We start from the raw sequence: 12056 nt of genomic DNA, 5'->3' as shown, positions 1-12056 counted from the left end.
CAAAAGTTTGCTGCAGGGGCAGGGCCCTCATGGAGAACTTCTGCTAGGGCAGTGCAGAAGGGAAATGTGGGGTTGGAACCTCCACACAGGGTCCCTACTGGGGCACTGCACAGTGGAGCTGTGAGAAGAAGGCCACTGTCCTCCAGACCCCAGAATAGTAGATCCACCAACAGCTTGCACCATGCACCTGGACAAGCTGCAAACACTCAACACCAGCTAGTGAAAGCAGCCAGTAGGGAAGCTATACCCTGCAAAGACACAGGGGCGGAGCTGCTCAAGACCATAGGAACCCACCTCTTGCATCAGTGTGATGTAGATGTGACACCTGGAGTCAAAGGAGATCATTTTGGAGTTTTAAAATTGGACTGCCCTGCTGAATTGCAAACTTGCATGGGCCCTGTAACCCATTTGTTTTGGCCAATTTCTCCCATTTGGAATGGCTGTATTTACCCAATACCTGTACCCCCATTGTATCTAGGAAGTAACTAGCTTGCTTTTGATTTTATAGGCTCACAGGCAGAAGGAACTTGCCTTGTTTCAGATGAGACTTTGGACTACAGACTTTTGGGTTAATGCTGAAATGAGTTAAGACTTTGGGTGACTGCTGGGAAGGTATGATTGGTTCTGAAATGTGAGGAGATGAGATTTGGGTGGGCCAGGGATAGAATGATATGGTTTGGCTCTGTGTCCCCCCTCCCCAAATCTCGACTTGAATTGTATCTCCCAGAATTCCCATAGGTTGTGGGAGGGACCCAGGGGGAGGTAATTGAATCATGGGGGCTGGTCTTCCCTGTACTATTCTCACAACAGTGAATATGTCTCATGAGATCTGAGGGTTTCTCAGTGGTCTCCTCTTTTGCTTCTTCCTCATTTTTCTCTTGCTGCTCCCATGTAAGAAATGCCTTTTGCCTCCTGCCACGATTCTGAGGTCTCTCCAGCTACATGGAGCTGTAAGTCCAATTAAACTTCTTTTTGTTTCCAGTTTCGGGTATGTCTTTATCAGCAGCGTGAAAAACAAACTAATACAGGGTGTGATGGTTAATACTGAGTGTCCACTTGATTGGATTGAAGGATACAAAGTATTAATCCTGGGTGTGTCTGTGAGAGTCTTGCCAAAAAAGACTAACATTTGAGTCAGTGGGCTGGGGAGGGCAGATCCACCCTTAACCTGGTGGGCACAATGTAATCAGCTGCCAGCAGATATAAAGCAGGCAGAAAAACGTGAAAAGGAGAGACTAGCCTAGACTGTCAGCCTGCATCTTTCTCCCTTGCTGGATCCTTCCTGCCCTCAAACATCAGACTCCAAGTTCTTCAGTTTTGGGACTCAGATTAGTTCTCCTTGCTCCTCAGCTTGCAGATGGCCTATTGTGGGACCTTAAGTTAATACTTAATAACTAATATATATATTAGTATATAGTTCTGTCTCTCTAGAGAACCCTGACTAATACACAGAGCTTCCCTCCTGGAGCAAGGACTCCACTCTAGAATGCAAACACAGCTTTGAGCTTTTGAAAGGAAAGTATAGCCTGCTATAAAAATTCTTCTAGAGACCAGTGTCCTCTGGACACCCCAACACACTTGTTGAATGTGTAGTGTGTATCAGGCACTTGCTGGGGAATGCAGAAATGATGATATCAAGAGGTCTAGTTATTCATGTTGGCATGGTACATCACATGCTGACCTCATTAACCCTCGTAGTACCCCTGTGGCTCATGTCATATTCCCATCCCATTTTACAGATGGCTTGGTGGCTGGGCTGTGGGCCCCTTGGCTCAAAATTCCAGACTGCTTTCTCTCCTTTCTCCTTTTGGACATCCTGGGAAGTTTTACAATCCATTCCTACTATGGGGAGCTGCAAGGAAAGCTGAGGTAGGAATATTTATATATATATATGTGTGTGTGTGTGTGTGTGTATGTGTATATATACGTGTGTGTGTGTATATATATTCACTCCTCCCAAATTTCAAGGGCCCACTGTGTGCCAGCCTCGATTCCACACATTTAGGGTATCAAAGCAGGAAAACATCTCTTGCCTTTGCTGAGCTCAAAGTGGGAAGTCAGACAGTTGAGGTGAGGACCCAGGGTGGGCACGGTTAGGGGTGGGTTGACATGATGGGTTGTGAAGTGACCAGTCTAAATAAAGACACAGGGGCCAAGTGCATACCAGAGGCACCACCCAAGGGCAGAGGGGACCAAGAGCCTTTGTCTTAATTGTCTCTGAAGTTCATCAGCTGAGACTGCACTTGGGTGCTTTTCAATGGACATCTGCTTTCATGAAGATGCCTCAGAGTGGAATGAGGGGATCATAGTGGGGTGCAGCCTGCTGCTCATAGAGGCCCAAGACCACCTGCCCAAATGATAGTCTCCAATGTTCAGTGAACAAGCTCCAGACTGAGGGTCACTGTGTCGGCCCTCCAAGGCCTTTGGTAGGCATCAGGCTTTCTCTGAGAGGAGGTGCAGATGTCCTCTTCTCTCCTTCCACAGCTAAGGTCCAGGGACTGGAGGCCAATCCCATTAGCATTCCACCTGGAGCCTGCTGCAGGAATGCTGAACACAGGCATTTAAAATCTGTGGGTGCAAGAATTGCTGGCTGTTCTCCCAAGGCAATCTAAATGTTGGTAGATTGAAGTCCTCAAGTGTTCTAGTCTGCTAACAAGGGACTAAATCACCTCTGAGAAACCAATTATGGTTCTGTAATAGCATCCCCAGGACTGAACCCCAAGTCAAATCCACCCACACGTAGCCTAACAGAGTTTGACACTTGATCCATTCCCGGAGTCATTGAACAAGCATTGGTGGAGTGCCCCTCACAGGCTGAGCGAGGTGTGGGCTCCCAGGCAGGGTGCTGGATAAGACCAAAGGGGGCTGGTACAAACCAGAAACGGCTTTATTTTCCCCAAACACTCTTTTGAATGTCCTTGTTCCTTTCCCAAATGTCTCTCAGCAAACCCACAGCTTTCCAATCACTTTGTTATTATAAAGTCCAGCTCAGCCCAATTTAAAATTTCACTCTCACGTGTAGTCTACTTCTCATTTACGCCCAAGATACTTCAAAAGGGGCAGGGCATGGTCTGTTCCATAAACTCCAGAGGATAAATCTAGGAGGGTCCTGGTTCCTCTAGAACTAGTAACAGTCTTGGAGCGGGAAGCCCAGCCTTGGAACTTACCAGCTGTGTTACTTTGTGAAAGTAACTCAGCCTCTCAGATCTTCAACCCCTTCTTCTGTAAAAGAGGGAAAGTATTATTTCCTCTTTCCCCACCCTGGAGCTGTGGGGACGCCAAAGTTGATAAATGGAAGGGACCCGGTGGGAGGTAATTGAATCATGGGGGGCTGTTACCCCGATGCTGCTGTTCTCATGATAGTGAGTGAGTGCTCACAAGATCTGATGGTTTTCTAAAGGGCTTTTCCCCCTTTTGCTCAGCACTTCTTGATGCCGACATGTGAAGAAGGACATGTTTGCTTCTCCTTCTGCCATGATTGTAAGTTTCCTGAGGCCTCCCCAGCCATGCTGAACTGTGAGTCAATTAAACCTCTTTCCTTTATAAATTACCCAGTCTCAAGTATGTCTTTAGTAGCAGCATCAGAACAGACTAATACACTACAAAAGGTAAAATAGTTACTTGACAGCAGTGAAATCTGGCAGTTACCACCTTAGCCAAGTGATCAAAATTAGCCTCCCCTAAATGGGACAAATTGACATCATGTGTCTCTTGACATAATAAGCTGAGAAGGCCATATACTCACCTTTGTGGTAACTGTGCCCCCAAAAATGCAAAACCTGAATCTACTCATAAAGAAATACCAGACAAATCTGAACTGAGAGACTTCATACAAAATGACTGATCTGTACTCTTGAAAAATATCAAGATTGTGAAGGACAAAAGAAGTCTGAGTAGCTGTTCCAGATTAAAAGAACCTGAAGAGACACAACAACTAAATGTAATGTATGATCCTGGATTGAATTCTGAACCAGAAAAAAATATATATGCATAATTATTTATTGTATAATAACATATAAATATTATATTTTAATGAATACATTTATTACATTTATTAAATAGATGTATGCATTTATTTATTGTAATAGACATTATTGATAAAATGGTGAATCTGAATAAGATCTGTATGTTATGTAATAGTATTGTACCAATGTTAATTTCTTGGTTTTAATCATTGTTCTATGGTTAGATTAGAAAATGTCCCTTTTTTTTGGAGACAGAGTCTCACTCTATCCCCAAGGCTGGAGTGCAGTGGCATGATCTTGGCTTGCTGAAACCTCTGCCTCCCAGGTTCAAGCGATTTTCATGCCTCAGCTTCCCGAGTAACTGGGATTACAGGCGCCTGCCACCACACCTGGCTAATTTTTTAAATATTTTTAGCAGAGACAGGGTTTTTGCCATGTTGGCCAGGCTGGTTTTGAACTCCTGACCTCAGGTGATCTGCCCACCTCAGCCTCCCAAAGTGCTGGGATTACAGGCATAAGCCACTGTGCCTGGCCAGAAAATGTCCTTTTTTTCAAAACCAAGCTGAAGTATTTAGGAATAAAGGGACCCATATCTGCAGCTTACTCTGAACCGATTCAGAAAATAGTAATGTACATGGACACATACATGCACACATACACACACACAGATAATCATAAGGTGGTGTAATCAGATAAAAAATGTGGGAATCTGCTGAAGGGTATAAAGGAAATTTTTGTACTATTCTGGCAATTTTTCTCTAAATTTGAAATTGTTCCAAAATATAAAGTTTTTTAAAAAAATATTGCATTGCCAACACACTTGATCATACAGAGGATACCTATAACTCTGAGTTGGAAAGTTATTTAAAAGAAGTAGGGTTTCTCTATTGAGATAAATATTTTAAAAAAGAAGTAGGGTTTGAATGTGAAGATATTTTCTAAATAATGAACCGATTTATTTCACTCATATTTTCTTTTCTATATATGCAGAAGCACAATAAATAATCAAAGTCTATGTCTAACTAAATTTAAAAGAGCTCTTTATAATGAGTTTATAACAAAAATTCTAAATGCGAAGGAAATACTATATTATAGTTTAATAGCTGTTTTTCTTTCTTTGTGGTACATAAAATAGTGATGCATCCTTGAATTATAAAAACAAAAAAAAGTACATAAACATTTTTAACTCTAACTTTGCCACTGATTAAAATGTGTGACCTTGGGCAAGTCCTGTGAACACGTTTTCCTCATTAGTAAGACTGCATGACAATATCTCCTGTGCAGAGCTGTTGGTGTTATCAAACCCCAAATTTTAGGTTCAAGTACCTGATACACAGCAAACCAAACACTGACACATCAGCACTTAGAAGCAGAGAAAGGTTTATTTGATTCGGCTAAAACAAGAAGGCAGGAGAAGCAGCCTCTCAAATCCAATCTGCCTTTTAACATAACTGGGGGCTTTTATGAGCAAAGTACGTATGCAGAAGATGGGTTCCCCCAACAATCAAAGCTGTTTGAGTTCCTTGGCCAAAACAAACTCCTAGATGCTATCAAGGAGGTCTGCATGACCTAAGGATCCTTGTTCTTTGAAAGAAAAACAGTTCATCAATCTTGCAGGCAGCCCTGGGGGTTAGGATAGGAAGTTAATCAATTACTAGTGACTTCTCTTGTGCAATCAAGCATGCATGGAGGAAGAAAAGGACAAGGAAATAAGCAAAGTGAACATCTTATGATCTTTATAATAAAGGCTCAATTACATTGGGAGGATTAAAACATCATTGCAACAATAATACCAGTAACAACGACATTTAAACCATTGTGTCTACTTGTCAGGCACTGCACTGTCAAATACCAGCAGCAAGTCTGGCACAAAATAGATGCTCAGTAAATGGTAGCTATTGAATCAGGGCTACACATTTAATTGATATTATGATCAAGATGTTCAAGAAAAAAATACTATTATTTAATGTGGAATAAGTCTAGTCTTTCTCTTGAGCTCCTGCTGGTTAGGAGGCAAAAATGTTACTTGGATCCTGTTTAGAATATTCTCAGATTTGATCCCTCAAATTGTATCAGTCTTACTTATGCACCTGTCCTGTTGGCTGTCCTTGTGCTGCCCCTGACACCTGCCTGCTCCCTAAGGCAACGTGGGGAGAGGAACATATACATTCCAATGTGCTGTAAGGATAGAGATCCTGGCCCGTCCAGGAGAATAGGACCTGGAGGCCAGGAACATAAGGCTGATCCACGCTGACTTCCTAGAACAAAATCAAATGGAATATGAATGCCTTTGTAAACCGCACTTCATCCTCTCCATTTACACCATTTACACTTTGTAATTTCACATTTATCCTCTCCATTTACATCGACTGCACACCTGGTGATATCCTCTCCATTTACATAGACCACACACACCAAGGGATATCCTCTCCATTTACATAAACCGCACACACCAAATAACATCCTCTCCATTTACATAGGGCACATTCGGAGTAAATGACTTGTAACTTCTCTTCATTGTCTTCATTTACACAGAACATATAACAAGTAACCAGTGGAAAATGTCTAGAGAGTATTGAAACCCCAGAAAATTCTGTAACCGGGGCTCACGAGCCCCTATGCTCCGGCCTACTCCCACGCTGTGGGGTGTACTTTCGTTTTCAATAAATCTATGCTTTTGCTTTCCTCACCTTGTGCATTCTGTCCAATTCTTTGTTCAAGATGCCAAGAACCTGGACACCTTCCACCAATAACATCTGGATGTGCCGCTGGCATGCATGGGTCCCCACAGTCACCTCTCCCCCTGGAGCCCCTGGGGGCCAGGGTAACTCTCAGTCTGATCTTGGAGCTTGTTAGAGGTGCAGGATCCCTCCCGGATTGCCATTGCTGTCATCTCCAGCCAGCCCATTGGCCTGAGTGCCACCTTCCCTTGCCCAGGGAAGGCCCTTGGGCAGTTCATTCAGTCTCTGTACGACTCAGGAGAAAGCAAAAACTTAAGGTTCCTCAGCTGACTCTCCTGGCACCTTTCTGAAAGTGGGCTCCAGGACCAGAGGCAACAGCCCCCTCCTTGCCATGAATATCCTCATGGTTCCAACACCCTATCTTCCAGCCTTGGGCCCAGGAAGAAGAATCAGAAAACAAGCTTCTGCCTCATTGGCCTTCCAACCTCTAGCACCTCCTCCTTTCTCTCCCATGACTCTCCAGGTTCCCACGGGGCTGGCTGCTCTCCCAGAGCCTCCCTGACTCCACTCCCAGTGGTGGCCTGGCCTTCCCCAAGCAGACCACGGGGATCCCTAAGATCCTCTAGGCTTTGCCCTTTATGTGCTAATGCGGGAGACAAAGGAATCCCAGCACTTCTTCTCTTCTCAAAGCGTTCAAAACCAGGTCTCACACAGCCTCTCCTGCCTTGGGGCAATAAGCCTTCTGGCTCCCCTGGAGGGAGCAGCTGCAAGAAAACCTAATTCAAAGCAAGAAGTGAAAATGCAGTGGTTTAAATTTACAGAAAGATTCTCTCTGGTTCGTACCTTATCATAATTATGGCCCTGGGAATTGGGTGAGGTCTCCAGAGCTTCAGTACACACTTCAGGCAGAGCATTTGCAAATTCATGGTCTTAAATCCCTAGGACAGCAGGATATGAAGGAAAGTCAGGGAAGCAGAAGTCCTTAGCAGACCTGGGTCCTGAACTCTCCAGAGCTCATGGATCTTCTTGGATAATGAAATTCAGGGGTTGGAAGAGGCTATGTCTAAGGGAGGCTTTCAACTCCGAGAGTCTCTGGCCAAAGGTTCTAATTCCATGTACTTCCGATTTTTGATTAAAGCTGCCAAATACAATCACGATTTTAAAATTCAGGGTACTTAAGGAGTTTAGGATCCTAGGTTCTGCCAGAGTAACTCTCTGCAGGGATGTGGAATGGCTGCATCCATCTGCCCAGGAGAAAGAGGGATGGGTACCGGGGAGGGTACATTAGCAGGAAACTCTCCAGGGCAGATGAACGCGAGGACAGAGCCCAGCTGAAGGGAACCAACGGGGAGTAGGAAAATCCAGAGCAAGATGGCAGATGTGAGAAACTGAGTGGGGTCAGCCAGAGAGTCTCACCAGCAAGTACAGAACCAGCTTTTGTCCCTTGCCATGCTCAGCAAGCCAGGAGCACATCGATCTGCTACAATAGCTGCCTACAGGATTTTCTGCCTCCATTCCTGGCCCCTCCAATCACTTCCCCACCCTACAGCCAGAGAACTCACCACCTTTTGGGATCTTCCCATTGATCAGGATAAAGACCATGGTTGACAAGGCCTTGCAGGGTCAACGCCCAGCAGTTCTCAACCCTGACTGCATATAGGAATCCTGCTGGTCCAATCCCAAGGATTCTGATTCAGTTAGTCTGGGATGAGGTCTCGGCATCAGTATATATGTGTGTGTCTGTACACCAGTATATATAATATACTAATACATATTTATATATACTGGTATATATACACACATATATACTGATATATTTTATCAGTAGTTTTATAATATAGTTATATTAATATATAAATATATATTAATAAAAATATATAAATATATCTATGTTATTTATATATGTATATGTTTATATATACTGATATATTAAATATATATTTATACTGATATATATTTATATCAGTATAAACATATTAAATATATTATATATAAATATATATAAACTATATGTTTTTATATATATTTAATCTCCAGGTGATTCTAACTTGCATTAAGGATTGAAAGCCCCCGGCTTTGGCCCTGCAAACTTCAACCTTATCTCATGACAGTCCCCCTCTCATTTTCTTTGTGGTGCAGCAACATGGCCCACTTTGCCCCAGTCTTTTTTTTTTTTTTTTTTTTTTTTTGAGACAGAGTCTCGCTCTGTCACCCAGGCTGGAGTTCAGTGACGCAATCCCGGCTCACTGCAAGCTCTGCCTCCCAGGTTCATGCCGTTCTCCTGCCTCAGCCTCCCGAGTAGCTGAGACTACAGGCGCCCGCCACCGCGCCCGGCTAATTTTGTTTTTGTATTTTTAGTAGAGACGGGGTTTCACCGTGTTAGCCAGGATGGTCTCCATCTCCTGACCTTTTGATCTGCCCGCCTCGGCCTCCCAAAGTGCTGGGATGACAGGCGTGAGCCACGGCGCCTGGCCTGCCCCCGTACTTCTAATATGTCAGTCTACCTTTCCCCTGGGCCACTGCACTTGTGTATCTCCTATGCCCGGAAAGCCTAGTCATTTCTCATACCTTGACTCAAACACCCCTTCTGGAGGGAAGCCTTCCCTGGCCTGCTGGACTAGACTATGTTATCCTCTTACACGCTGTATCCTCCAGGGTCCAGTTAGGAAAACAGGAGCAACTTTAGGTGTTTCAAGTAGAAGGAATTTAAATCCTAGAAGTTGGTTACACGGGTGAGGAAAATGGTGAGAAGCCCAATGGGATGCTGTAGCAATGACAGTGAACTGCTGTCACCCCTGAGGCTGGAAAGATAACAGACATTTGCCAGGAGCTAGAAGCTGGGACAGCCTGGTAGGAGCGAGAATATAGTGAGAGCTGCCCCCTGGGGATGGAACCACAGAGGGAGGGTCTCTCTGACGAGACATAGAGCCAAGAACAGATACAGCCATTGTGGGAGATGGTAACCAAAGCAGAGAGAGAGAGAGAGCGAGAGAGAGAGAAAACACCCTGGTTTCTTCCTTCCTTCCACCTTTGAGTTTCCCACCAGTGCTTCCCATTAGCCCAAACTACCAAGAACCCAGAGGGCAAAGGAGCCCGGGAAATCTAATTCTACATGATACTGAGCAAAGCCAATGTTCCAGCTGGCTGCGTCTGTTACAGTAGGTAGTCAGGCAGACATAAGCAGGGCAGGAGAGGGCTCCTCCCAACCAGGAATGTCAGGTGACGGTCAGGTGATGGTCAGGTGGTCATTAACTGTCTCTCTAAAATAATAATTGGTTACAGCCAGCACCAGGGAAAGGCAGTCTCCCAACCGATAGAAACATCTGAAACTGATGATCAGTAGCTTCCCAATAAGGTCTCAGGAGTTGGACGCATGGGCTCAGCATGAACACTGAGAGGCAAAATGGTGGAGTTTAACTGGTATATGACCTTCCTCTAGAAACATTCAGCTGGTAAGGGAAGAACGCCTTAAGCGAACATGCACGCAACTCCAGTAAACACTGTGCATGTTCCTGTCCCAATGCTGGTAGACCACTGCGCATGCAAACAGCCCACCCCAGGGAAGAATCAGGAGAGAAGAGACCCCACAAGCATGCCAACACATAAAACCCCAAGTCAGGAGTCAAACCATGCACTTGAATCAAGTCACCCACTTAGCTCTCTTTCAAGTGTATTTTACTTTCTTTCATTCCTGCTCTAAAACTTTTATTTTTATTATTTTTATTTTATTTATTGATTGAGATGGAGTCTCCCTCTGTTGCCCAGGCTGGAGGGCAATGGTGCAATCTCTGCTCACTGCAGCCTCTGCCTACTGGATTCAAGCGATTCTCCTGTCTCAGCCTCCTGAGTAGCTGGGATTACAGGTGCCTACCACCACACCCAGATAATTTTTGTATTTTTAATAGAGATGGGGTTTCACCATGTTGGCCATGGTTGGCCAGGCTGGTCTGGAACACCTGACCTCAAGTGATCCGCCCACCTCGGCCTCCCCTAGGATTTCAGGTGTGAGCCACCTTGCCTGGCCTGCTCTAAAACGTTTAAATAAACTTTCACTCCTGCTCTAAAATTTGCCTCAGTCTCTCACTCTGCCTTATGCCCCTCAACTGAATTCTTTCTTTTGAGGAGGCAAGAATTGAGGTTGCTGCTGACCTGTATAATTTTACTGCTACTAACACATCAAACCACCCCAAAACTGAGTCACTTAAAACAATTTATGATTATCATTCATGGTTCTGTGGGTTGATGTGGCTCAGCTAGGAAGTAAGTTCTCACTTGGGCTCTCTCACATGGTTTCAGTCATATGGCGGCCGAGGTGCAGTCACCTGAAGGCTCAACTGGGCCTGCTGTCCAAGTTGGTGCAGACACAATGCTTTCAGTTGACACTGGCTGTCAGCTGGAAGCTCAGCTGGAGCTATAGGAACCAAAAGTCCCACACATGGCCTTTGTATGGGCTTGGGGCTGTCTCACAGCGTGGTGGCTGGATTCCCAAAGGGTGTATATCAACAGCAAGCTTTGCAGGAGACTCAGGTGGCAGTTATAAAGCTTCTTATGACCTAGCCTTGGATATCATCACTTGTATCTATTGGTCAAAGCTCAAATCGGATTCAAGGAGTTAGAAGAAGAGGCTTCACTTCTCGATGGGAAAGTAGCATGTGCATACAGGTAAAATGATTAATAATGGTTATCTTTGGAGGCAAGCTAGCAACATCCAGCCTCTAGCCACTATTTATATTCTTTTCACATGCAAAATTGATTCACTGCCTCCAAAGACATCCAAACTTTCAGTCCACTACGGCAGAAGGTCAGGCTTATGGTCCAGGACCTCATGGTAGAGATGAAGTGCAGGTGTGGATGAGGCTTTTTGGGTACCACTTCTCAGGTGCAGTTCCTCTCAATCTAAAAACATGAAAATGACACAATCGTGTCTCCCCTCATGTACCACTGCTAGTACACAATGGGGAGAGAGTAAAAGGATAAATAAAATAGCATTCCCATCTAAGGGGTATAGTGGGGAATGAGAGGTACGTACGCAGCACCAGTGTGAACAGCACAGTGGAAGAAGGGATTATAAAACAAAACAAACAAAAGACCAAAAAACGAGAAAGGGGCTGTCTCTTGAGGAAGTCCTCCCAGAAACTAACATGACATCTTAGCTCAGATCCCGCTGGGTGGGACATATCACATGGCCTCACATAGCTACGAGGGAGCTGAGGAATGGAGTCTTTCTTCTGGACTGCCCTGTGCCTGGCAAAAACCTGTTACACAAAAAGGGGGAGGATGAATGTTGAGGGACTTCACCACAAAGAGGTTAAATAATTTACCTAAGCCTCCAGAGGCAAAAAGTGCCAGAGCTTGGACTCGAATCCAAGCAGTCTGGCTGAAGAGTCTCCCCTTTGAGCCATTCCTTTCT

The 12056-nt window shown here is 44.7% G+C and overlaps 1 long non-coding RNA gene across 1 annotated transcript; it reads right to left on the bottom strand.

Moving 5' to 3' along the window:
* Positions 1 to 2030: 2030 nt before the first annotated feature.
* LOC114679293 (uncharacterized) lies at positions 2031 to 10089 on the bottom strand. The gene is made up of 3 exons (XR_003731013.2): positions 9968 to 10089; positions 3168 to 3222; positions 2031 to 2568 (listed from the first exon to the last, which is right to left on the bottom strand). It is a non-coding gene; the product is annotated as an uncharacterized LOC114679293 (long non-coding RNA).
* Between the last annotated feature and the right edge of the window lie 1967 nt (positions 10090 to 12056).

This window comes from Macaca mulatta, chromosome 7, assembly GCF_049350105.2.
Source record: "Macaca mulatta isolate MMU2019108-1 chromosome 7, T2T-MMU8v2.0, whole genome shotgun sequence".
NCBI lineage: Eukaryota > Metazoa > Chordata > Mammalia > Primates > Cercopithecidae > Macaca > Macaca mulatta.
Note: the sequence above shows the minus strand (reverse complement) of the source record. Positions and strands in the feature narration are given on the sequence as shown.